Source organism: Antennarius striatus, chromosome 10 (assembly GCF_040054535.1).
Source record: "Antennarius striatus isolate MH-2024 chromosome 10, ASM4005453v1, whole genome shotgun sequence".
Lineage (NCBI taxonomy): Eukaryota > Metazoa > Chordata > Actinopteri > Lophiiformes > Antennariidae > Antennarius > Antennarius striatus.
The window spans coordinates 5,368,592-5,380,633 of NC_090785.1; the positions used below are offsets into that span (position 1 = coordinate 5,368,592).

The window sequence follows — 12,042 nt, forward strand, 5'->3', positions numbered from 1 at the left end:
CTTTTTTTTTTTTTTTTTTTTTTGCATTTGGAGATAATTAAAGATGCTCCAACAGGAGTTTGATTTAATAAAAAATAAAATAAACGTGATCATACAGTGACACATGCATTTAAAAAAAAATCATTGTGCAACGGAAGAACTTGTTTTACGTAAATGTAGCGTACTTAATAATAACGTGACACGATTTTTTCCGTCGGAACGCATGCCCCTACATATGTGCGATTGTTAAGGTTCGTGCACGTATACAGACTGCTCGTGAACGCGCTTTATTCTTTGTGCCAGTGTTTGTATGATATATTTATCTTCCTGTTTATCCATACATTCCCCACTGTGGAGAATAGCTTCTCATGTCATCCATACCACCTTACTTTTACGTGTATTATCTTGAATGTTGTCATGTGTTTTATTTATTAATTTATTTGACAGAGACAATGCAGTCAAACATAGTTACAAGCTTGCAGTTTATGTGATGCATATAGAGTTTATAGGTAATTCTCAACCCCAGTCCCCGGTTTAACTTTCCCGCAACATTGCAGTAAAATCTAAATATATGTCATTTATAATAAAATGTACAGTATGCATCATTTTATACAAATCAGTAATCGATTGCTGCATTTATTTTATATACATTTATTGCACATTATCATGAAGGTTATTAATTTTCATTTACAGTCAAAAATATAATTACTAATTACGTACATAATTACTTGCTTTGTAGTTTAGTCCAGTAAATACTCCCAAAGTGACTATCCTCAGTGATATTTCAGTGTCTCTGAGCGACCTGCTCCCCGTGTAATTGAACCAAGATGGATATATTGATTTTTGTGGTAATAATCCACTGTATTGAGTGAGGAGCGTCCTGTGTGGTTCCCTCTCAGTGTCTGTTTGTCATTATATACACCAACTGCATCTCTCAGACCTGCTGCCATACTGCTTACGAGTGGATCCTAATCATTATACCCCACTGATGTCAAGAGATAATGATTGTGTATTTAATTGGCATTCGATTACTTAACAAAAGCATGAATATGCATGATATCTTATTATGTCATTCATTATTGATACAAATCCTGGGAGGTCTTCTTTCTAGAATGAGCGATTTGCCCTCTAAGTGCTTTCGGTAATGACTTTTGACAGTTGCACATTTATTTGGCATCATTCAACAGTGAGAGACAGTGATGTGCTTTTTATACTTAAATACAATTGAAGTTTCTGAATGTTTACTTATGTTACTGATTAACTAAATGATAAACTTAATTTGGTTCTAAATGTCATACCACTATTAATTAGGATGATAATTCTTCTTGCCTATTATGGAATCTGACAAAATCAATTTGCCGTAGCTGAACAGCAAAAAGTCAGAAGCTACTGGCCGTGTGGATAAATCATTAAATTGATGTGGCATTCTGGGCGGTTACTGTGATTTCTGAGGCTTAATATGGAATGAAAACTGAACTCATGCATTGTCTGCTCTCCTTACCATTTCAGATATTAACAGGCCAACACAGAGAGATGTCAGAATTCCAGCAATTTTCCAGAAAGTACTCTTGAAAAAAACACATTTCCCAATTTTCCATTAGGGTTTGTCATTGTTGGATTATTTCTTGGCTTCTACACCCTGTCTTTGGTTGGTGAAATATGAGAGTAGTGAAGAATTTATGTGCACTTTATAAAGCCAGAGCAGGATGAATATTTAATATGAAGAAATGACAGTCGATCAGGGAGTTTAGTTGTCTATTTAGTATCAAATATTCAGGGACTCTGATGCCTTGTAGCCAACAAAAATGCTACTTGTGTGTAAAATATTTACTTCCATGTCAACCTGGATGTCATAAAAATCATAGTGATGAGTATTTATTGGAAACATCAGTCAGTACTTCAATTAATTGACTGACAGGAAAAAATCCACTTTTCTCTAAGGATTAAGTCACTACACGTCATCCAGTGTTTGCTACTACTGTGAATTGAATAGTATATTTACATGTAAGGGCTAATTAGAAAATCGAGATGGAAATGTGACCTGAGGTTACGGCTATTTCTCACTATTTCCAATGCCTTATAGGAAAGATAAAATAAAAATTATGGACATGAGTATCAAAAAGGGATCACATTAAAACAGAATAAATCATTTACATCAAGTTCGGTTCATTGAAGCTTTCTCATTAGGTATCAGACTCTCTGGAAAGCTTCCCTAAGCCCAGACATGAACTTTGAGCAGTGATGATGTTCAGTCCAAGGTTGGAGGTTTTGAGGAAGACTTTAAATTTTGCAAAGGATCACTTTATGCGTGCAGGAGTTGTGGAGTTCAAACTGAGTCACTGTTGCCTCCACTCTTATGAAAATAAAAATGAAACCCAGGCAACAGATGCCTGGCTGTGATCCTATCAGCATGATAAATGATTCTGAGTTCACTTTGACATTAAAATAGAAATGACATAACATTAAGCACAATTGTGCCATACAAGCGTTTGATGGCCATTTCCCTGCAATATTAAGCTAACATTATAAAAGGCATCCAAATTGGTGGAGGTTGTAGTAAAAAACGCTCACAGTATGTGAAAATGGTCCTTGTTAAAATATGTCTGAATTTGTGTTGTCATAGCCTTTAATTTTGCTTCAGATTAAAACAATGAAATCTATAACAATCGTTTTTTCTAATTTGAAGTTCTTCTATTTCTTCTACAACACAGATTTTGATTTAATGGTTTTGACATTGTGGGATATGACCTGTACCTTTAATGGAGACAGATAAGTACTGTCACCCATGCTATTACCTAGCATATTGGCTGATCTCACGTAGAGGATTTGTCATGAATCTCATTTGAAGCAGGCAGCACCCATGGCGTATATAAAGCCCATCACTTGGTCATACTTATTTCACATGGAACACATCGTTCAACCAATAAAATGCTGGTTGCAATATTACTTGGACACAGAAACCCATACAAGATACATACCAAACTTTGGTGAGATTACTTCTAAACTCGATGATTATGCAGATATTTCATTTTGCTTGTTGTTGTTATGGTCTCGCTGCACCGTGATAAATTTGCAACTATCAAGTGAAGTTTTATGATTAGTGTGATACTAGGAGACATTCTATTCTTGTACTAGAACGACTACAGAATAAGTGTAGATAAAAAAATAATATGGTTCATAAATAATAAGAGGCACATAAAGATTAAGATGTATGTATACAAAATACCAGAGCAGTTTAGGATATGATTGCAAAGTCCAACGACAGAGTCAGAGTATGAATAATGTACACCGGAGTAACATGTGTGATTAAGTATTTAATTAGTATAAATAGCTATTGTTTAATTTAATTTAAATTTCTTTTGGGGGGGTGACTGTTTTAAAGAATATACCTCAAAAATAACAGCCACTACCATAGTTCTCCAACAGTGCTCTTCAATTTCTTCCCTTCACTGCCCCGTTTTGTGAATTACTTGGAATCTGATGACCCATAAAATGCATTTTAGTCTAATCGCTTTGTTACTGTGTTATTGTTATTCCATAGTTATAATAAAAAATCCATTTGTACAAAACTGAACATTTACAAGCTGACATTTAACCCAATTTGGGAGTGGGATCATGAACCCAGGCACCGTAGCCATTACAACCAAACCAATAATAGATTTTCAAGTTGTAACGGATATTTAAATCATTGTCCTTTCGTGAGACATGTCACATGTACTTGAAAAAGATTCTTTGAATTTCATTTTTATGGACATTTGAGAGGGACAGATTAAAATTCTGAAAACAGTAATAGACATGATTTTTGATCTGAAAGTTTTGGTGCTTTGCATCTGACACTTATGCAGAAATGGCATATCTGCAATGAATGAAAATCATCATCATCATCATCATCCTCTTCCTCATCTAGCCAATATATGATGAGGTGTAACGGGTGACTAGATCTCGATTTTGGTGATCTTTAAGTTTAAAACTTGTATTTAAAGGGAAACTTTTGCCTTACAGTAGTATTTTAGATGAATGAACAAACACATTATTGATTTTTGCCCAAATTATGTAGCCAGTACTTAATGCATCTGACTTGCTGGTACCTTTACTGGACTTGGACTGAAATATCTGATAGTTTTTCCTCAAGAGTCTGTGCGGAATCTCAGGTCTGCAGGAAATAAAACTCTACAAAGGATATGAGTTTTCCGTCTGAACCCTATCAATATATTTCATAACGCTCACTCTCTGGCAGAGCATTAAAAGCTTTAGAGACAGAATGGCTGTTACACTTTTCCTGTGGGCTGCCTCTGTTCTCTAGCTATTGTTGGAGCTCATAAAACTGCCTTAGTGCTTAATTAGCAAGGTCTTAAAATCTGTTGCTGTCATTCATCTAATATCAGCTAGTCTGACGGGTCCGACCTTTAATGGTTACAGAGTTCAGTTTCTCACATAATCATCAGCATATAATATTAAAGTATGATAGACAGCACACGTTTTCAAGCAATGGTTGCTCACAGTTCTTTCGTTAAATAGACTGTACAGTACTTATAAAGTTGATACTACTTGTCAGTGGCAGCAGGGAAGGGGTTAAACCCAAAGAAATTCCATTGATTAGATGTGATGAATGCTGGTGAAAAAATAAATGATTCTGAGTTTAAAGCCCTAGTCCATTACAGAAACTGAGTCTTCAATTAAATCAAACATTAACTCATTATTGAATGTGTTTAGACATTCAGATTTATGTCAGTGAAGTCATCCGGTTACAAGAACATGACCAAGTAATGAGGAGACCAGGAAGATGTCTGCTGTCAATCTCATGCTGACATGCTTGTTAGTTTTTCACTCCAATTTGATGTTATTTTGGATGGGAATGCTGCAAAATCCTCACTAGTATTCATGCACAGTATATTTCCATTTTCATGTATAGCTGTCTCATGTCGGCGAATAAAGGGAAGTAGAACAAAACCATTCTACCTTTTCAGCAAATTTAATCTATTTTTTTAAAATTATCATCTGTTTTGTTTTAAATATGTATTAAAATTGTGTTACATAAGCTTGAAGTCCATATTTTTATATTAATACTGAATCCTCTGGACTAATTAGTAACACATTAAAGAGTATATAAATGTGTTTTAAAGGGTAAGTCTCATCAGTGTTGTTCCCAGACGCAGCAGGGAGCTGCCTCACAAATATTAATGTTCTGTACCTACCTGCCCAGCACCAAATGACATGCAGGTAAGATTTAGAGACCGGCTTGTGAACATAGTCGAGCATTTAGCAGTTAAAGTTTCAGATTTGTCCATCAGGTGTTGTTACTTTGTAACTCCTGGATGTGCAGTTTTCTAACACGCTAACACCACATCGACTTTTAAGGTGATGATCTATTAGTGTTGAATTTACAGCTTGCTTTCATTGCCCCAAAGTTTGTGTTGTAAGACAACAGCTATACCATAAAAATACAGAAAATACCATAGGTGGGCAAATAATTTTTACAAGAGGCATCATGAGAAACCTGAATTGTGTCAGAGGGCCACACCAACAATAACTTGAACTTAATTCTGCTCAATTTTCTTCTATGGCAAATTACACTACATAGAATATTTTGAATAGCTTGTACTAATAATCAGAAGAAAAAAACACTCTGTAAATATTTATAATATGCTATTTGAAATGGTGGTGTTTAATTGAGGTAGTTTGTGTAATTTGTGAGCACGTAATTTATTATTTGCCTCACCTGGGCCGGACAGTCACATACAAAGGGCTGGATGTGGCCCACAGGCCGCAGTTTGCCCGGGTCTGGAACAGTTCCATCATGTCAGTGCCCTGCTTTCCCTCCTTATAGGTGAAATCAGAAATCATTTCACACTAGAAATAATGCATATGCAACATTCAATTCAATTTTCAAAATAAAGGTTGCTGAGGACCATTTCAGTTGATGACTGTGTTCATGTTTATGCACTGAAACCTACTGTTTTTGTTTTGTGCACTTTATTGATCCTAATTTTTGAGAAGTTCCTTCAGAGAAGTTTGTTCTCTCCAGTTGACCCTTCCCAGAGGAGCAGGTTAGGCTTTGAACAGATTAGGTTTTGTCAATTATCATGGTTTTAATGTGATACTCGATACACAGGTTTCATTCCACATGCAACCTAGGTGGAGTGGTCATACCAAAAATTGTCCAGAGTTTGTAGTTTTGTAGCCTGAGCATATTTCCTGAAATAATATCATTCCTATGATCCTGCAATGAGCTGGTGTCTCATCTGGGTTGTACTCCACCTTTCACCCATATCCCGCTGAGATAGGCATAACACAAGACACGTATTTCGGATAAGCGTCTGAAGACGTGCCGATTTGATCAGGTTGGTTTGGTTTAATCAAGTCCTGTAACAGCAAACCATTGCAAACTGAATTGGCAAGAAAAATTCAGCCTGGTTTGGGTTGGGGAAAACAATGTAGTTCCTTTTTGGAGAAAATGTAGAGTTTAGCGGGTGTGAATTTTCATGGCTGAACATTTTATTTATCTTGATTTATAGGTTTTCTGTTATCTGTTGAGCAAGTGGTTTTCTTGAGTATATTAGTCTATTTAAGATATGGTTAAAATAAAATAAAGCCTACAGTCAGCTCCAGAACGTTGGTGATATTCAGTTCCTCTGAGGTCATTCCACACTGTTAACACACTCTGATTGAAAATGTAAGGATATAGTGTAAGGGGACTTGGGTTCCTTGATGTTATACGACACATTAGGAAGTTCAGAAATACATAATATGATAGTTCAATGCCACCAGACTCCCTCTAAGAGCCATAATTATCTCATAGTTTGCCTGTGGTTATCCAGAGAGAAATGCTGTTCTGGATAATTTGGCACAGGAGCCTTGTGACACAATTTTCAGTGGAGTGCTGAAACTACACTTCTGCCTTGCGTTGTATTTTTGGAACACTTCTAAAATGTCCGAGGTGAATCACTTGCAATGCAGCAAAATCCTCCAGTTATCAAAGTGTAAATTATGTTTAAAAAAATTTCATTGTACGAGTGCCTGTAATCCAGAGAAAAGAAAAATTAATTCTAAAAATTTATCTAACATCAGCAATAATTTGCAAACAATTTTCTAGATTTGCTGTTATTGAGGGGTATGTAATATGTTTAAAAAAAATGAGACAAGCAGATGTGGGCTTGTTTAAAATACAGCATTGAGAATGTGATCTCATTCGAGGGTGATGACCTGCTGCCTGTTTTGAACTTTGTTTGGATTAATAACCTCAGAATGCACATAATGAACTGATTTTTCGGTTGAATCAATGTTCTTTTCTGTATGTTTTCCATCCAAACAACTTGATATTCATAACATTTTCTTTTTTTATGATATTCCTCTAATTAAGAGCTGTGGGTCACATTTTGCATCACCTTCTGCAGAAGTATATCCTACAGACTAGTGCTTAGAAGTTCAAAACTATTTTTTCCCATCTCTGAATTCATATTATTCATTTTGGTGTGAAAAAGAAGAGTAGAAGATTGCTAGAGCCTTATAGCACAGTGATTCCAACAGAGGTTGATGGCAAAAGGATAGATTTGCTCTTTGACCGGTGACTGAACAATTTGATATCTGTAGCTGTGTTATTATCTCCGCCACCATGTGTTTGCGGGCCAATGAAACAATTTATTTTTTGCAGTGATCTGAATCATTACATGTCGACAATATTCCACTTATGATTTGCTGCCTACTCAAGGTGTCCATCAGGGAGATGAGTGAATAAGAGTTGCATCTGCAGTTTTCCCGCCAGGAGATGGAACCATGTTTCTGCAGCGGTGACGACTTTAACCAAGAGAAACAAAATTAAAGGAAAACTTCTTGTCTTGACTGAGGTGGATTTCAAAGAATAGTATTGTCACTTAACTTTGTCAAAGTTCCAAAAACACAGAAAAGACTTAGTTCTAACTTGCTTGAAAGAAAAATGTTCACCAGAGCAGTTGCCAGCGGCGTGAGTGTTTCTTCATTACTTTAAGCCAACTCCAACGTCATTTTGTAGAATTTGGTTACAATGGAATTGATAGTGCAGCCAATTGACGCACAACTCTGTGTACTTGAACGATTTATAAAACCAAAGATTTTTTTCTGCCAGAAACCATATCAGAGCAACAATTTCACTGTCCTCACTGAGGTTTTGCCCTGACTGCAGTTCATATAAAGTGACTTGAGAAGGCAACCTTCAATGTTGTTTGGCACAGATAAGAGAACTCTTTGTGGATAGATCCTGGTTTACAATATGCCAGGATGATGACAGTTAGTTGTATACCACTGTCTGGCCAAGAAGGCAGTTTTTCCTGGAAGGACTTGCCCAACGGAATGTTCCAGTTGTTGGAAATATGCTGCAACTTTTCGCGATCACTGAATGCTTTGGCTGCTAACTAGTGAACCGAGATGCAGACAAATACAGAGGCAGTGACCACTTTATATTCATTTTACTGCAAATATACTGAGGGAAGGGAAACTGAGTAAGTCATTCTTCCATTCAGGGTCTTCAAATCTTTCACAACAGATTTTGATAAATGGCACCAAACACAAAAGTGTTATATAAAAAGTGTTTATATTTGTGCTGTGTGTATATGCCACTTCAGATTTTATGGTATTTAATTACTGCTGTATGTTTGTTTACAGGCACAAGCAAGTGAATTACTCCGCTGTTCAGTCAGCAAATGGAATAGTTGCTTATCAGCATTCCCAGACTGGACCATATAACAGCTGTGCTACAGCACCAAGCAGTTTTTCAATGAAATTTATTTGGTATATTTATGTCGAGGAGGAGCTCTTCGGTTAATCAAATCAGTGAAATCAGTTTTTGGCCTCACTGAAGCCGCAATAAAAAAAAAGAATGACTGGAATGGCTTGTTTGCACGCTATAAATTGATTTACTGTCACATGAGGAAATATGAAATATAGGAAATGGCTTGGTTGCAATGAGATATTTTGGCTGTATCCCTTCTATACTGTCAGTTGTACTATGTGCTAACAGAACTATTGTTACGGGTTTATAACTTACCAGGAGAAGCTCTGGAACGTGTCTGCGTTCAGTCCAGTCTCACTTCCTGTACCTGTACCACAGATCTATTAGGTAACCAGTGTAATTAGTGAATCTATCGAAGAAACCAAAACCCAATGCATTTTAATTTAGCTATGATAGCAAATGATGTGCAGTACAATCAGAGGTCCAATCATATATAAGTGTCGCGCAAGGGAAATTACAGTATCAAACAGGACATAAATGATTGACTTTGAGAAAAATGTGAATTTGCCAAATTGTCAGCTTATTTAATGCTTAAAGATCCATTTGGATCTTTGTCGAAAGAAAGGATGAATAACAAAGAATTCTTGAAGTGTATATTGTCATTCGGAACCAAATAAATAAAATAAAATAAATTCATAAAATTAATCTTAAAAGATCCAGTTGTCTGTGGTGACACTAATGACCTTATAATGTGAAGATGGTAGCTGTTGATCTGAGCACTGCTCTATTGCTCCAGTGTTTAAGGAGGAGAGACATGTCTTTACCCAGGCAGCAGACATTAACCGGCTGGAGGGCACCTGTCTGTGGGAGCCGCAGTTGATTTGTGACATCTGGTTTCTTGGATCCACAAAGATCCAAGGATGCCAGCTCCATTCAACACCATTTTCATTATTCCAGATATAGGGAAAGATGCAGCAAACGCACAACAAACTGTCCCCAACGCATTTTGAGCTCAGTTAAGTTTTTGAACCTTTTAATTTTGATGATTGTCTGTTTTCCTATTATTTATGAGACTGTCTTAACTATCATTATTCATCCTGTATTGTGAAGGAGTTTAGCACAGGTTTATGTGGCTGGAAGATAATTTAGCACTTTCCGCATTAACCAAGTTTTTCCATACAGCAGTACTTGAAGATGTGTGATGGGTTTTTCCTTTTTTATGGAGGCCTTTGACTCTGTCATCCCCAGATGATGCAAACCTCTTCCGTCTCCACGGCTTGTTAGGCTTTAATTAATTGGATCAAGAGAATGACAGCTCTCTGTAAATGATAACTAAGACTGGAGCATTATTTCCATGGCTATGCCTCTGGTGGAGAATGACTCCATATTAGGCCCATGGACTCTCTGCTACGCACACATCCAGGGGGATTCAAGGCTGCTGCTTTGATAAGAAGCAAGAAATGTTTTTGAAGTTATTTATAATGATCTTCATACTGGTTATTGTAATGAAGCAAAATATAAAGAAAGTGTTGAGGAATATAACTTTACAACAAGGGACACTTAAACCATAAATCCTTTACATTTAATGGTATCGAACCAAAATTGTATTCTATATTTAACACACTCTTCCTTAACAAGCTGAACAACCTTTTACTGTGCACACAACATGAAAAGATGTTGCAGTTGCTCGTTGCCAATTATTGACAACAGCATGGGGACATGATTATTTTTTTCTAAAAAACCCCAAAAAAGAGCTGTTTAATGATTTTTTTTTGATATAATAATGGTTGTTTGGGCTCAAGAAAGGGTTAACTTTAAAGTCAAAAGCATTATTCACGCAAACACAATGGCAACAGCCTAGCTGGTTCTCAGGTGAACATACACATGCTCTTACACATTTGTAACATAGAGGAGACCTCAACAGAACAATATAGAGATAATCAGGACATTTCCATGACCCAGTAGTTAACATTCATTGCATTAGTGCAGTGATGTCTACAGCTGTGTATCCAGTCAAATAGGTAGGTAGGTTTCATGCTTTAGGGCATATATGTAGCAACCATCAAACTGCGTCAGGTTCCACACCCAGAAAAAGACATGCGCAATCAATCTTGCATAACTCAGTTTATCTATTTTTACATAGAAATATTTTCATTGAAGGAGGACAGGACGGATTTCCTACAGTTTGGAAAGACTCAACATCATTAAAGGTCCCAGGATGTGATCTCATGTGTGGAGGTTTCTCTTGGCCAAATTATTTCCTCATTAATGATGTAAAAAATTCCCAGTAGTGGCGGAGATGCCAAGAAGTCTCAGCTTTATGTTTTTTGGCAGCATTGTTATTGCTTTTGGGATGTTGATCCATTGCCCCTCAGTTCTCATGGTCTGCATCATAATGAGGCTAGAGCTTGATATCTTTTGCAGCATCAGACATATGGCCCATGGAATAGGAAGGGCACATCTGGGTGTATGTGCAGCACTTTTACAGAGTAAGTCACTGAGATTCCCTGCCACAGTATATTTACAGTAGGTGTGACCTTAGGTTCTGGGAGGAACACCTGTTTGAGGTTACAGAAACAACATATGGTGATGTTGTGCAAAGTAAAAGGTCATGTAAAAGCTGATGCTGCTCTTTTAAAATCATTACAAGGCTGAAAGGCAAAGAAAAAAGCACAAAAGATATAAGCCTGTGTTTATATATTTAAAAATTTCATATACCATATATTATTATTTTTAAACACATTTAGACACAGACAACCCATGAAGAGGCTGCTTGGAATAACGTTAGTGTCAATGGTCTTCTATCTGGGGACAACGCGAAGTACGGAAAGCAATTTATGTATTCACAATGCAAATTGTAACAGTAAATATAGCACACGAGGAATCCAAATGTGTAACTGATTTCAAGAGAATATATACATGGTGTTTCAACCGTGGACGAAAACAACAGATTTATTGCAATGGAAATCAAATGATTTTTACGAGTGAATCATTTTCTCTATCACTGCTCTTCACAGTCATAAATACTGGATCTCACAGGAGAAAAATATACAGTACAGTATACATTCCTGGCGAGTAAACTTTGGATCAACTTGAGGGTTGTCACAGGTTAATATGTGAGTGACACTGGCAGCAGATTCAGAATCAATGAATGTGAATCATTACCAATCAAAAATCAGTTTCCTGTTTTCTTTTCTTTTATATACATCAATCCTCACCCAGTTGTTTTTATTATTCTATTCATTATCCTTCCATTTGTTCTTGTTACATCCACCAGGGAGGTTTTCACGCGAACAGAAAAACCTCCCTGGTGGTTGTACGTGTGCACTTTTGTATGTTCTCCTCTTGTCTTCGTGGGT

General features: G+C 36.5%; 1 protein-coding gene across 1 annotated transcript in view; it reads left to right on the forward strand.

Moving 5' to 3' along the window:
• Positions 1-12,042, forward strand: part of gfra4b (GDNF family receptor alpha 4b) — a 35,415-nt gene that overhangs the window by 280 nt on the left and 23,093 nt on the right. The window lies entirely within an intron of this gene.